At 40.9% G+C, this 13,879-nt stretch overlaps 1 pseudogene; it reads left to right on the top strand.

Annotated features, from left to right (window-relative positions):
* The window catches only part of LOC119035063 (uncharacterized), a 19,376-nt pseudogene continuing 5,497 nt past the window's right edge, over positions 1-13,879 (top strand).

Consider the following 13,879-nt stretch of genomic DNA (forward strand, 5'->3'; position numbering starts at 1 on the left):
ATGGTTGAAACTGATCTGCCAGGAAACCTCTTTATTGCCGGTGTCAACGCAGAAACAAATGAGAAAGCCCTTGAAGTAGTATTTGGCAAATATGCACGAGTAGTGGAAGCGCTCTTGATGAAAGACTATGAAACCAACAAACCAAGATTTGCTTTTGTCACCTTTGGAAGCCTAACACTAAGGATGCAGCCAGAGACATGAATGGTGTCCTTTTCCTTGGATGGATGGAAAAGCCATTGAAGTAGAACAAGCCACTAAATAAACCATCATTTGAAAGTGGTAGACTGGACCACCACCTCCACCTCCAAGAAACGGAGAAGAGGAAAAGTGGAGGACTGGTTGGCAGCAGCAGTAAAATGGAAAGACTCCTGTATCTCGAGGAAGAGATATGGAAATCCACCTTGAAGGGACCCCTGCCTTCTGGCAGAGATGTTTATGTGTCCACAAGAGATGAAGGATATTCTACTAAAGATAGCTGTTCAAATAGAGACTACCCAAATTCTCATGATCCAAGAGATCATTTGCCACCACCAAGAGATAATACTTAATGTAATTATGGTTTCTCCAGTTCACATGGTGACTACCCATCAAGAGGCTGTAGTGATAGAGCTATCTTGGCTTTGGTCGTGACCACGACTATTCAGATCATCCAAGTGGCAGGTCCTACAGGGATTCATATGACAGTTATGATAACTCACATAGTGCTCCTCCCACACGAAGTCCCATCACTATATGGTGGAAGCAGTCACTATGATAATTACAGCAGCTCACCTGTACATGGTGGCCATGGAGACAGATATTCAAGCAGCCTAAGTGGTCTCTACTCAAGCGGTTGTGATCGGGTTGGCAGACAAGAAGGAGAGCTTCCTCTTCTAGGGAAAGGCAGTACCCTCTACCACGTGATTCCTACTGCAGTTCAAGCCACGGAGCTCGGAGGGGTGGTGCCCCTGGAGAAAGCCAATCTGAGGGGGTGGGGTGGGCCAAAGCAGAAATTACAAACAAAACTTTGGACCAAAATCCCTGCTGAATGAAACAAACAAAAAGCAGAACCTATTCTCTCATAACTACTCAAGGACTACTAAAAGAAAACAATGTGTTACCTTTTTTAAATTTCCTAAGTTCCCCTTCCATAATTTTTATGTTCTTGTAAGGAAAAAAGTAAAAATGTTTAATTTTATGACACTGTTTTCAGCAAGCAAATGTTAAATGTGTTAAGGCTTGGCTTGTGTACCAGTGTTATAATTTTCCAAGTGTCCTTAAAGGCTACTTTCTAAGTCCTTATCCAGTAAATGAGACAAGCAATTCTAAAATCTTCTACAGACATCTAGTCATCTAAAATGGAGAGATGAATCCCAACGCCCAAACAAGCTAGCTATTAAGACGGAGGTGGGGGTATGGTACTCTTAGAATATCATACTGTTTTCAAAGGGAAATCTCAAATGTTCTCAGTATGAAAAACCTGAGATCAGATGCTTATGTAAAGAAAGGGCTGTTCTGCCCTGGCTGGTGCGGCTCAGTGGGTTGAGGGCCATCCTGTGAACCAGAAAGGTCAAAGGTTTATTCCCAGTCAGGGCTCATGCCTGGGTTGCGGGCCAGTCCTCATTGGGGGAGTATAAGAGGAACTGATCTATGTTTCTCTCTCTCTCTCTTTCTCCCTCCCTTCCCCTTTCTCTGAAAAAAAAACAAAAAACAAAAAACAGTTAATTAAAAAAGAAAGTGCTTTTCACCAGGTAAACCCAAAAGCAAATGGGTAATGCCGGCCACATTTTGCTTTTCTGCCATTTCCTTGGGAATCTACGAGAACCTCCTCTTCCCCCGTCCTCCCCATTTAAGTGTGTGTTAAGCAACTACAGAACGCTTAATAAAGAGTTTGGCCAATACCAAACAGTAATAATAAATAAAATATATCCATTTTAGTATTGGCAGGTATTTGATTCTTTCCCCGTATCTGTAATACTTTTTTGGAAATGGATTGTTGCTATTTGGTCTCCTTGGGCTTTAAATTCTTTTTCATAGCCACCGGAGTATATTTTATAGTCTCCCTTGACATTCTTCATCATTGTGATTTCATCTTTTGTCACCAGAAACATTTTACCCATAGCTATTTTGTATTTCCTATCTGCTATTCTAATATCTGAAGTTCTTGGTAGTCTAACTTTGCTGTTTATCAACTGTGTGGAATCTCATTCTCTTTTTATCCACATGGTTTTAGACCGTGACTTCATTTGCCTCCTGTTCAACTCTCTTCTCAGTGGCACTCAAGATTCTTTGGAAAGGACACATGGACAAAACCAAGGCGGAGGGTGGAAGCAAGGGAGGGAGGTGGGTTTGCAGGGGCTGGGGAGGAGGGGTAGGGAGAAAATACAGACAACTATAATTGAACAACAATAAAATAATTCAAATTTAAAAATCTAAAAAAAATTATTTGGGGCCATTTTTGTTTTTTTCCTTTGGAAGTTTCTTTACTTGCTGTGATAAAAGCAATATAATAAAAATTGTGCTGTATGTAGTTTCCAGTTGTTTTGTAAGAGGAGACTCTCTGGTCTACCTACCATCACGTCAAAAGCAGAAGTCCTTCAGATGTCATTTTGGGGGTGGTAAGGCCACAGGGCCTTGCTTGAGAACAATAAATGGAAATGACTCCACTAAGCAAACAAGCTGTTTTGTTGTTGTTGTTGATTGTTTGCTTGTTTTTTGAATGAGGTAGACAAGAGCCGGTTAATCCCCATTGAAGACAAAAGCTAAACCTGGACGGAAGAGAGAATTTGTAGCAATTTGGGGAAGAGAAATAGGTAACTGGAAAGAGGAACAAACTCTACAAGATTAGTTTGATTACGTGTCTGCTGTTGGGTGAGGAATGGGAATAACAAGCTAACCACAAATATGTCTGTCCATTGTTAAAAACAAATTGTGAGTTTTGACCTGCTTGGGAAGAAGCAATGAAATTCTGAATTTGGCTCTAAAGCAGGAGAGAGTGAGAGCTATGATCTATTATGTATATTAGATGATACTGTTACAGAACACACCCCCTGGGGTCTTTTGTTACTCCTGGTTCTTTATGCCCACGGCCATATTAAGAACTGTAGCTCTCAATGCCAGATTTTGGTAAAAAAAGAAAAGGAATTATTTAATTAAAAGTTATACAGGTTTAGAATAATGGTGAAATTCTCTGTTAAACCTCGCTCCCTTTAAAAACATACACCCACAAACACACAGTCTTGCCCTCCCCCTCTGCCCAGGCAGGCCAATGCTAGTCAGAAGTACCACCTTCCAGAAGGAAAAAAAACAGAAGTCTGCAGCTCACTTCTTCCGGTTCCTCCTAGTAATTTGTGCTCAGCTGGGCAGGTCTCTCATGGTTCCCAGAACCGAGAGCGGTGTCACCAAGATCTCCAGTTTTTAATCCAAAACCACATGGCACCTCCTCACGACCAGCCAGCAAGAGTCCTTTCACCCCCTATCGACCCACACAGTCCTGCATTGTCCCATGTTGTCCTCCTTGCAGATGGTGGCCCACCTATTTGTTTAAATCCCAGCCTGGGTCCTCTCCCATAACCCAATTTCCAACTCCTCCCACAATTGGCTATACCCTTCTTGGCTGCTATAGTTAGTCCAGGCAGGCATGGTCCCGTGGTGTGGAGTGAAGCGTCTCCAAGTTCCCCTGCAGGTGCTATTACCAGGGAGCTGCCTCCTAGTTACATCATGGGTCAAAGTCACACCCATCTCCCTGGCCCAGGCAGACTATTCAGTATTTCTGAGGCTAGCCTGCTGTTATTGACATGCAAATAATTCTCAACCCCTGCCTGCTGCTTTTCCCAGCCCCCAAGCTAGGCTTATAGAAGGTTTTGGGACTTTTTAGCCTACACCCTGTTCTGAACCTTGTTACACACCCATTATGATATCTGGAGAATGGAACTTAACCTTGATCTTATTGTTTTAGTCTCTTGCAGAAGTCTTCACTTTGTTAAGATATAATGTAAACATTGTGGACAAAAGGGGGCCATATACTAAACCTGACAAGCTAAGGAGGTACCTGCATGGCAGCCTTACAAACACAGAGACTAAAGTAACCACACAGGATGGTCTGAAATGAAAACTTTCTCACTAAAAGTGGTTCATGGCAGGTGGTCATATCCTAGGCTAGACTCTTCCCTGACAAAAGTTAGTCTGTACCTTAACTGAGCCTGCCTATTGTCTTTTTGCATCTATGATAATAAAACAGTGTGCGGCCAAGAGGGGGGCCCTAAATACAGATTTGGAATGGGGTCCAGAACTCAAGGTGTCCAGGAAATATTAGAAAGATATATGGTATGTGCTCACCACTTCCCCCGCACAGGTGTGAGTTGGGGGAAGGGACACATGGAGCAGAGCCATTGAGAGCTGTTTTGTACAGCAAAGACTTTACATCTAACCTCTGGCATGGTCATTTAACATATCTATAACCTTTAACTGGTTGCATTAAAGCTGTGGCCATGCTCCAAGCCAGGGGAGTGGAGTGACTTCTACCCAAGGTACAACTGGGTGTAGGTCCCCCAGGTTATGCGCCTGCGTGAGAGCTTGGAGATGATTGGCTTCATGCCATGGGGCCACACCTGCCCAAACCTACTATGGCAGCCCAGTAAAGCTGGAAGGATATGAGAGTGCTGGCAAGTATAGCCAATTATAGGAGGAGTCAGAAATGAGGCCGCAGAGGAAGATTGGTGTAGGGATTTAAAGCCAGATGCAGCAGCCATGTAAGAGAGAGAGCCACGAGCTTCTGGCAGAGTGGGGATCTCGCAGCCATGGGGGAAGAGAGAGCCACCCGGCTATAGCAGAGAACTGCCACTCAGCTTTGGCAGAGTGGCAACCCCCCCCCCGCCTCCACAGCTTTGCGACAAGAGGACCATGCGGTTTTGGCCAGAGTAGGGACCCCTGCAGCTTTGGTAGAAGAGGACCATGCAGCTTTGGGGTGCCCCCTTTGGCCAAGGGGCCTGGAAAGCAAGAGAGACTTTGCCTGGAAGAAGGGTGAGAGAACTCTTGCCAGTAGGCCATGAGAAGGTGCCACACGGCTTGGGATTAATTAGAGATCCTGCCCAGACGGCGACACAGCTGATGGTGTCAGGAGCCTGAATCACAGACATTTGCTTCTTTTCCTGAGTTACAATACCCCATATTAGGGCAGGGGGAGAAGGAAGCACTGTGGGCATCTGTGGGTATCCAAAAGGACTTTGATATCTTAATGAAGACATTAGATCACTACTTTAAGTCTGTACAGCTTTAAATAAACATTTTCTTTCCTTTTCATAAATCTCTGGCATTGAGAGATGTCTTTCCTAAGGCAGCGGACAATGGAACCTAGTAAGAGGTCCTTTCGGTAATAGTATATCGTACCCCCTTGGCCCTGTGTGGGTGTGTTCTGTAACAGTTTTCGGCATCCCTGGGTGGGCCAATAATTGCCCCCCTCAGTCTGTTCTGTAACAATAAAATACTTTTGGAATGTCAAGGCAAAGAGCCCCTATTTCCAAACTCCTGGGACATAACCCCGGTACCAGCACAGACCACTCCCCTCATTATCACTGTTATCCTGTTGATTGTTGACTGTTAAGTACCTTGTATACCCACCCGAGTAAAAGAAGTATGTGTGTATTGTTTTACTTTTTATCCAGTCCGAGAGGCTCCCCTTGCCACCTGCTCTGCTTTCTCCCGCCTCCCTAATCTATCACCACAGAATTTCATGTAACCCCATTCCACCTTCTCTTTTGATTGTGATGTATAAAATAAGGTGCAAAGTTGCCATTTTTCTGGAGCATTCCTTCAGTCTGTTGAGTTTTTGCTTCCCAGCAATTGTCATCAGTTTGGCTCAAATAAACTCATAAAAATTCTTACAGGTTTGGATATTTCTTACGTTGACAGTCTCTTAGTTTTCACAACGTACTAATATAAAAACTCATTTGCAGAACATTCTGTCTTCTGCAAAACCACATTTTAAGATATTATTAAATTACTCAGTGTACTTTAAACAAGAACCCACACACGTACAAAATTTCTCCTTAAATTCAGTGCCAGGAAGAAAACCTTGTCTCTTTAGAAAAACATGTTTGCTTATTTTTACCAGGCTAAATAACCCATATACTTCCTGTCTCAACTTTTTTTATAGTGTACCCAAAAGTCAGATCTGAGAAAGTTCAGTTGTGGTAACCAGTGAGCGGTCCCATCCCCACCTTGGATCCTGTTTGTAAAAATAACTTGAGTGTCCTTTCATTTTGTAGCACAAACATAATACATATTTGTTATTCATGCTAGAAAATTTAAACAAGAAAAATGAAGGGAAAAAAGGCAATCGTTACTTTTAAAACTTTCTTTTACATTCTCTGATTATACCATCCTCACTCCCACACCAACTTTATTAATATGATTTAGTTGCCAAAGGAAACTGACTCTGACTTAAGGGAAGAGATTTTTCCTTTTCCTATACCCATTTTGGGTTCATCAGCTGGGGCCCTGCAAATTAGGCTGACAAAAGACATATTAACAAGGGAAAGCCAAACAGGTTGATTAACACATGAGTCATACTTACCACCTGGGAGCACCCAAGGATGTGGTTGAGTGCCCCAAGAGGTGGTTAGAACATTGGCTTATACAGCATTTTAGGAAAAAACAATAATTTTGTAGAGAAGTGGCAAGGCAAAGGAAAGGGACTTTGTGCTTCTAGGAATGGCAGATTGCGGGAAGGCAAATTTGTGGGGGAAACTAATGGTAGATAAGGGCTAGTTTTAGCAAGGTTTGTAACATAGATTTCTCTGGTGCCATGTCTATCAGACATGATAGGGTCTAGAACAGTCTCAGTGATTAACTTCTGGCTTTCCTTGTAGAGAGGGGTGGGGAAAACACCTGTACGACTTTTGGTCCTGCTTTTAGGCAAATAGGAGGGCAAAGAGCTTTCCTGTATCTGCTCTTCTCAGTTGCCTTCAGCTTAAACTAACCCTTATTCCAAAGCGTTATGACTCTCGTACCCTTCACTTACATAATAAAAAGTAGTTGTTACAAGGATACTGGTGAGCTCCCATAATTTAAACAAAACACCCCGTTCTCAGAATGCACAGGAACCTTGGTGGCCCTCAGCAACAGGACTCAGTCCCCCGAGGACTGGGTCATTGGCTGACTCATCTCCAGGCTGCTTTTTGTCCTGACGTGTGGCCAGCACAGACCACTGTGCTTGGCACTCCCACTAAGACTGCATGTGCAGTGAGCACAGGGTGGTTCTGTTACCATAGAAGCAGGGTGGATAAAAAGGAGTGTTTTCAAATGTTGAGCCATCTATTTTTTCTCCCTTCTGTGTGGTCACAGCCAAGTGTTCATGAATTTATGTCGCTTCACACTTATCATCACTGCTGTGAGAAAGAAACCCTGGTCTGGCCCTCATTCTCCTGGTAGAATGAAGATTCCCATTCTCCTGGGATTCCCGAGCAAGTAACAGTTGCTAAAGCTCGTGGCTTCCTGCTGCCTCCATGTTCTTCCTGCCCCTTGTCCCACTGAGGACAAGACTCCACACTGGACATAGTCCCCCTAAGTATACTACGCATAATTAGAGAAAAATAAAGTTTGATTATGTTCATTTTATAAATAAATAGTAGGTGGTGTAAATCTGTTCTGTACCCTCAACAAGTGAGACACAGGCAGTATCTTCACAAGTGTATCTAATACAGAGTTTCCCAATAGTTATGGGAACACTCATTTATGGAATGCTAGTGTACTTGGCAATATTAATATTAGTTTTGAGGAAATAGTTTTAAGTATATTTTATTGATTATGCTATGACAGTTGTCCCACTTTTTTCTCCCATTTATCCCCCTCTGCCCAGTACCCCCATTCCCTTCATCATTCCCCCTTAGTTTATGTCCATGGTTTGTACATATAAGTTCTTTGGCTGCTCCATTGCCTATACTATTCTTAACCTCCCCCCTGTTTATTTTGTACCTACCATTTATGCTTTTTATTCTCTGTACCTTTCCCCCCATTCTCTACCTCCTCCTCCCTGCTGATAATCTTCCATGTAATCTTCATTTCTGTGATTCTGTTCCTGTTCTAGTTGTTGGCTTAGTTTTTGGTGTTTTTAAGTTCAGTTGTTACTTGTGAGTTTGTTGTCATTTAACTGTTCATAGTTTTGATCTTCTTCTTTTTCTTAGATAAGTCCCTTTCACATTTCATATAATAAGGGCTTGGTAATGATGAACTCCATTAATTTTACCTTGTCTGGGAAGCACTTTATCTGCCCTTCCATTCTAAATGATAGCTTTGCTGGATAGAGTAATCTCAGTTGTAGGTCCTTGTTTTTCATCACTTTGAATACTTCTTTCTAGCCCCTTCTTGCCTATAAGGTTTCTTTTGAGAAAAGAGTCGATAGTCTTGTAGAAACTCCTTTGTAGGTAACTGTCTCCTTTTCTCTTGCTGTTTTTAAGATTCTCTCTTTATATTTAATCTTGGCACTTTAATTATCATGTGTCTTGGTGTGGCCCTCTTAGGTCCAACTTCTTTGGGACTCTCTGAACTTCCTGGAGTTGTACATCAATTTCCTTTGCCAGGTTGGGGAAGTTTTCTTTCTTTATTTTTTCAAATAAGTTTTCAATTTCTTGCTCTTCCTCTTCTCCTTCTGGCACCCGTATGATTCAGATGTTGGCAAATTTAAAGTTGCCCCAGATGTTCCTAAGCCTCTCTTCATTTTTTTGAATTCTTGTTTCTTCATTCTATTCCAGTTGAATGTTTATTTCTTTCTTCTGTTCCAAATCATTGATTTAAGTCCCAGTTTCCTCCCCTTCATTGTTGGTTCTATGTATATTTTTCTTTATTTCACTTTGTATAGCCTTCACTTCTTCCTTTTTTGTTTTGCAGCCATACTCAATCGTTTCTCTGAGCATTATGATTACCAGTGTTTTAAACTCTTCATCTGATAGGTTAGCCATAACCTCTTCACTTACATCTTTTTCTGGAGTTTTGATATGTTCTCATTTGAGCCATATATATATATATATATATATTTTGTCTCAGAGCACCCATTACATTATAATGGGTGGAGCCTTAGGTATTCACCAGGGCAGAACAACCCACTTTGCTACATTCTGGCACCCTATGTAGGGGAGAGGTCAGAGCTGGTACAGTGCCACTTGCTCAGCTTTCACCCCATTTTTAGTCACTTCTCCCGCTTCCTGCAAGTGAATGGTGCCCTTCCAGGTGTTGCCCTGGTGCAGATACTTGGGTGGGTGGGCTTATATATGTTCTAGAACCCCATGGGCTCCTCAAATGAACTCTTCTGAGAGAATGGCAGGATTTTTTTTGAGGCTACAACCTCCACAGATTTTTACAACCAGAGGCTTTAATTTCCCATAGCTGGAACTCTGGTTTGCGCAGTCTGTCCTGGGCTGGGATTGCTTGCTCTCCAGTTGTTTTTACCAATTTTTATCCACACGTGAACATGGACCCTCTGGTCTGCCAACTGAAGTCTCAACTTGCATCCTCTCTGCCCTGGCTGCCTGACTCTGCCCCTCCTACCCACCTGGGTGAATGTTTCTTCTTTAAGTCCTTGGTTGTTAGACTCCATAAAGTTTGATTCTATGGAAGTTTGGTTATTTTTTGTTTTTAAATTGACTGTTACCCTTTTTTGGTTGTGTGAGGAACCAAACTGTATCTACGTACGCCACCATCCTGGCCAAAAGTCAAGAAAATAGTTTTGACAGTCAAAATATGTTTGGGAAACATGACATAAATACTGTATTGTATTTTTGAATATACAAAATACAGTGTACCAAACTAAAGGCTCTAGAAAGTTCTATAGTTTCTCTATAAATATAGATAGATCTAGAGAGATAAACAGGTGAATAGATACACACATAAACACACAAACTAAAATAACAGTATAAAATATACATTAAATATACAGTGATTATATTCTATGGGGTAGGTAGAACTGTAGATAGGTTTTTTTCTTTATTTTGCTTGTCATTATATTCTGACTTTTCTGTAGCACATAATAGAAAAGTTAATTGATACAAATACTCAATAATTTAAAGATTAAATATCTGTTCAATAACAAATGAAGAGAATTTCCTCTCGTCAAATACCAAAAGTGTTTGATAATGTCTCCAACTGTCTATTAAGGTAAGCACATTGTTCATTAAATATCTGAAGTAGATATATACTGAATGAATGTAGCAATATCAGAGTGCCCATAAGATTTATTACTTCATGATACAAATATTAATTTACATTTACACAAATATTAATCCCTGTGGCATACTTTGTTATCAGTAAAAAGTTCTTCATATTTTTTGTCATTTATAAGTAACAAGGATAGTATTTTAAACTTATTTAAAATATTGTGTTAGGTCAGGAGTTGACAATTTTTTTAAGTAAAGAGCCAAATAGAAAATACTTTAGACTTTGTGGGCCCTACAGTCTCTGTTGCAATTACTCAGCTTGGCTGTTCTACTACAAGAGCAGCCATTGGCAATACCTGAACAAGTGAGTACAGCTCTGTTCCGATAAAACCTTATTTATGGACACTAAATTTGAATTACATAACTTTCACCTGTCACTAAATATAATAGTTATTTTTTTCCAACCATTTAAAAATTAAAACCATTCTCAGTTCATGGAACATACAAAAATAGGCAGAATCAAACTTGGCCCAAAGGCTATATTTTGCTGACCCAGTTTTAAATTTGCATGGTGAAGTAACCACTAAAAAAATAAAAAATTATTTGTTTAAACAAAGATATGCCTATGCTCTTGGGATCCCTTAACCTGGCTAGAGAGAGAATGATCGTATTAAAAACTCTCTCATTTTGTAGAGAGAATGATCATATTAAAAACTGCTTTCAGCCCTGTGGTACCTGGCCTCCAAGTTGGCCCCCAGTGATATCCAGCTTCTGGTAGTCACCCCTCGTGAAGTCCCCTCCCTCCCTTATCACAACAGTATATGGTAGTGGTGATGGTATGTCACTTCCAAGATAAGGTTATAAAGACTGCAATTTCTGTCTTGGATCTCTGCCATTATGCGGTGAGGCCCGCAGGGCAAGGAACTGAAGCTTATGGCCAACAGTCAGAAAGGAACTGCAGCCTCCTGACAACACGCGTGTGAGTGAGCTTGGAAGCAGACCCTCCACCCACAGTTAAACCTCAGGACGTGGCATCCTTGGCTAACAGCTTGAATCCTTGAGACTTTGCACCAAAATGACCCAGCTAAATTCTCCTGGGCTCCTGACTCCCCCAGAAACTGTTAAGATAATAAATCCATATTGTTCTCAGCTGCTAAGTTTTAGGGTCATTTTCTTCCACATCCATAGGTAAGTAATACAGCTCTTGTGTTAGACCAAGATCCACTGGGTTTCTGACACCAACCCCTCTGCTCTGACTCAAAATCTAATCAATCCTTTGTCTGGGTGCTTACTCCATGAACCCTGCTGTACTCAGATACTCCTTGAAACTGACTTAACTTCACCCTTTGAAATGTCTATGTGTCATATATGGAAGTAGTCAAAAAAAAGAAAGAGAGGGAAAATACCCTGCACATTATTTTCCATAAACATTAGTCAGATTTTCAGAATCTAGTGCTTTACCAACATCATTTGGTCTCAAGAAAAAAAAAAAGGAGTTATTTGCTGCTCCTAACCTGTTATGTAACTCCCCACCTGCCCTCATTCACACTTTTCAGCATCTTTTTGGAGACAGTATATTGGGCTCTCAGGGACAGTTTTGTCATTGAGAATTGTGCTTTGATTTTCAGTCACTTGATTTTCCTTTATAATGTGCAATCTATTCCACTGTTTATGGCTTCTTGCTCATCCGTTTTATAGGTCCTGTGATGATTTAAGATGACATTTGGTAAAGCATAAGGCAGGAAAAGAAAAAAATACTGGAGCCCATCACATGATCCTGATGAGCTTGGAGCCAGGCAAGTCATCGTTAGCAGGAAATCGTCTCATCATAGTACTTAGTGATTTCAGAACATGAAAATTTCATGGTGTCCACAAATGCCTTATACACATTTAAAAAAGAACTGGGGTTGTGCATTCTGCTTCAGTTTGGGGACAGCTGAGGCCCCTGAGCACATAGGCACATGTGCGCATGATGGAAAGAGAGGCGGGGTCAGGACGTGGGAAAAATCCAGATGCTCTATCTTCCTTTATTCAATTTCTTTCTCAATTAATTGAAAAACTACATGTAAAATAAACTTCAAGAGAGATCATTAAAAATTCCTATCCAAAAAAGGGAAAAAGTAGAATAAAAGATAAAAAGGTAAAAAACAATTATCTGCTCTTTGAATTCTGTAGCCATGACTTCCCTATGAGATTAGACAGGGTCAAGGCTATTACATGCAGGGAGCTGAAGCTGACTGTCTTGACAAGGCTTATCAGTGGTGATAGGCTTGCCAGGCACTGGGCTAGCATCATCTCAGTTCAAATTCCTCTCCATTTGTTTGTTTCTCTAGTTATTTGCCTGCCAACACCTTCAATGGCCCTTCTTTGGGAAAAATCACCCTATTATTTGGGGAAATTATTATTTCTCTCCAAACATTTGGTTCTAAAGTATCTAGTTATTCCTGAGACCCAGCTGAACCTTCCGTCTCCTGTGTAGAGCTTCACTGATGCTTTCTTTTGTTACATAACAGAACCAGACAATCCCTCCACGCTGGTTACAACTGAGTTTCTTTAGCAAATGAATCCTGACTCAATCAAGTGTGAAAGGTGTTGCGGTGTAAATAAAAGAATAGGAAATTATGGTCTGCTTGCAACAGAAAACATGAAAAAGAAAAATCCGGTAATTATATGAGAACATATAAATATACCAATAATCAATTACCAATTATTTGGTGGTATATGAAGTGGTTTTCAGCTACAGTGCATTTAAAAAGCAATGTTACATGTGTGAAACAAAATTATTAGAATTGCCACAACACCTGCATGTTAAAAGGCATTTAGTAGTTATGACCATGTGCTAAGCACCAAACCCCTCAGCAGTCAGACACGAGCTATAAGTGTGTCAGCCTGACAGTCTGTCACTGGTCTGTGAAAATCTGAGCCATGCTCTATTGTTGAATATCTGAAAATTTAAGTATTATTAAAAACCTTAGTAATCAAAATGCCAGCATCTTCACATGGCAGAAAATTTTGAAGTATTTGAACAAATAGAAATATGGGAAGGGGGGAATACTAAGAAATCAGCATCCTTGTCACATGCATTTAAAAGAGTCAAAAAAAAAAAGAGGAAAGGCTGTAGGACAGGAAAAGGTGGTGATGGTTTGGATCAATCACGGGAGACTCGGTGACTGTCCCTGGCTGGTTTGATCTGCACTGAAATAAAAATGTTTGCAGCCTGAGAACAGAAGGTAGCTTTAATGTGTCTTTCTGGTGAGTTTTTCATAGAGCATGTTGAAGAAAATGGCAATGGCTAATGGCCTGAGTATAGCACATAAGAGCCCTGTCTGTAAACACTGAGAAATGACAGCTTTGTGAGGTTGCTCAGTGTGAAGATGGAGAACGGTGGGTGAGGGGAGCAGAGAGCAAAAGTAAAACCTTGATCATTATCTCAGACTGCATGTGGAAAATACGGGACTCTACAGGGACAGGTTGTTCAGTGAAAAGCTCATATTTTACAGGCTTCATTGTGTTATTGGAGAACAAAGAGGACCTTTGGGCCATTTTGCAGTCAGGCAATGTGTGTGACATCCTGTGTCCCTAAAAGTAGTTATATCACCTTACCTTTTGGAGAGGAAAGGAGTTTCTAGAATAATGGGTATGTAATAAATATTATATTAATTTTGTACTAGACTTTGAAGGACTCTGTATTTGTTATGAATTTTGGTTATCCACGTTCATCTTCTCTTCTAGTCCACCTTTGCTCACAATAT

The sequence above is a fragment of the Artibeus jamaicensis genome, unplaced genomic scaffold (genome assembly GCF_021234435.1).
Source record: "Artibeus jamaicensis isolate MK-2021 breed Jamaican fruit bat unplaced genomic scaffold, CSHL_Jam_final contig_3174, whole genome shotgun sequence".
Classification (NCBI taxonomy): domain Eukaryota; kingdom Metazoa; phylum Chordata; class Mammalia; order Chiroptera; family Phyllostomidae; genus Artibeus; species Artibeus jamaicensis.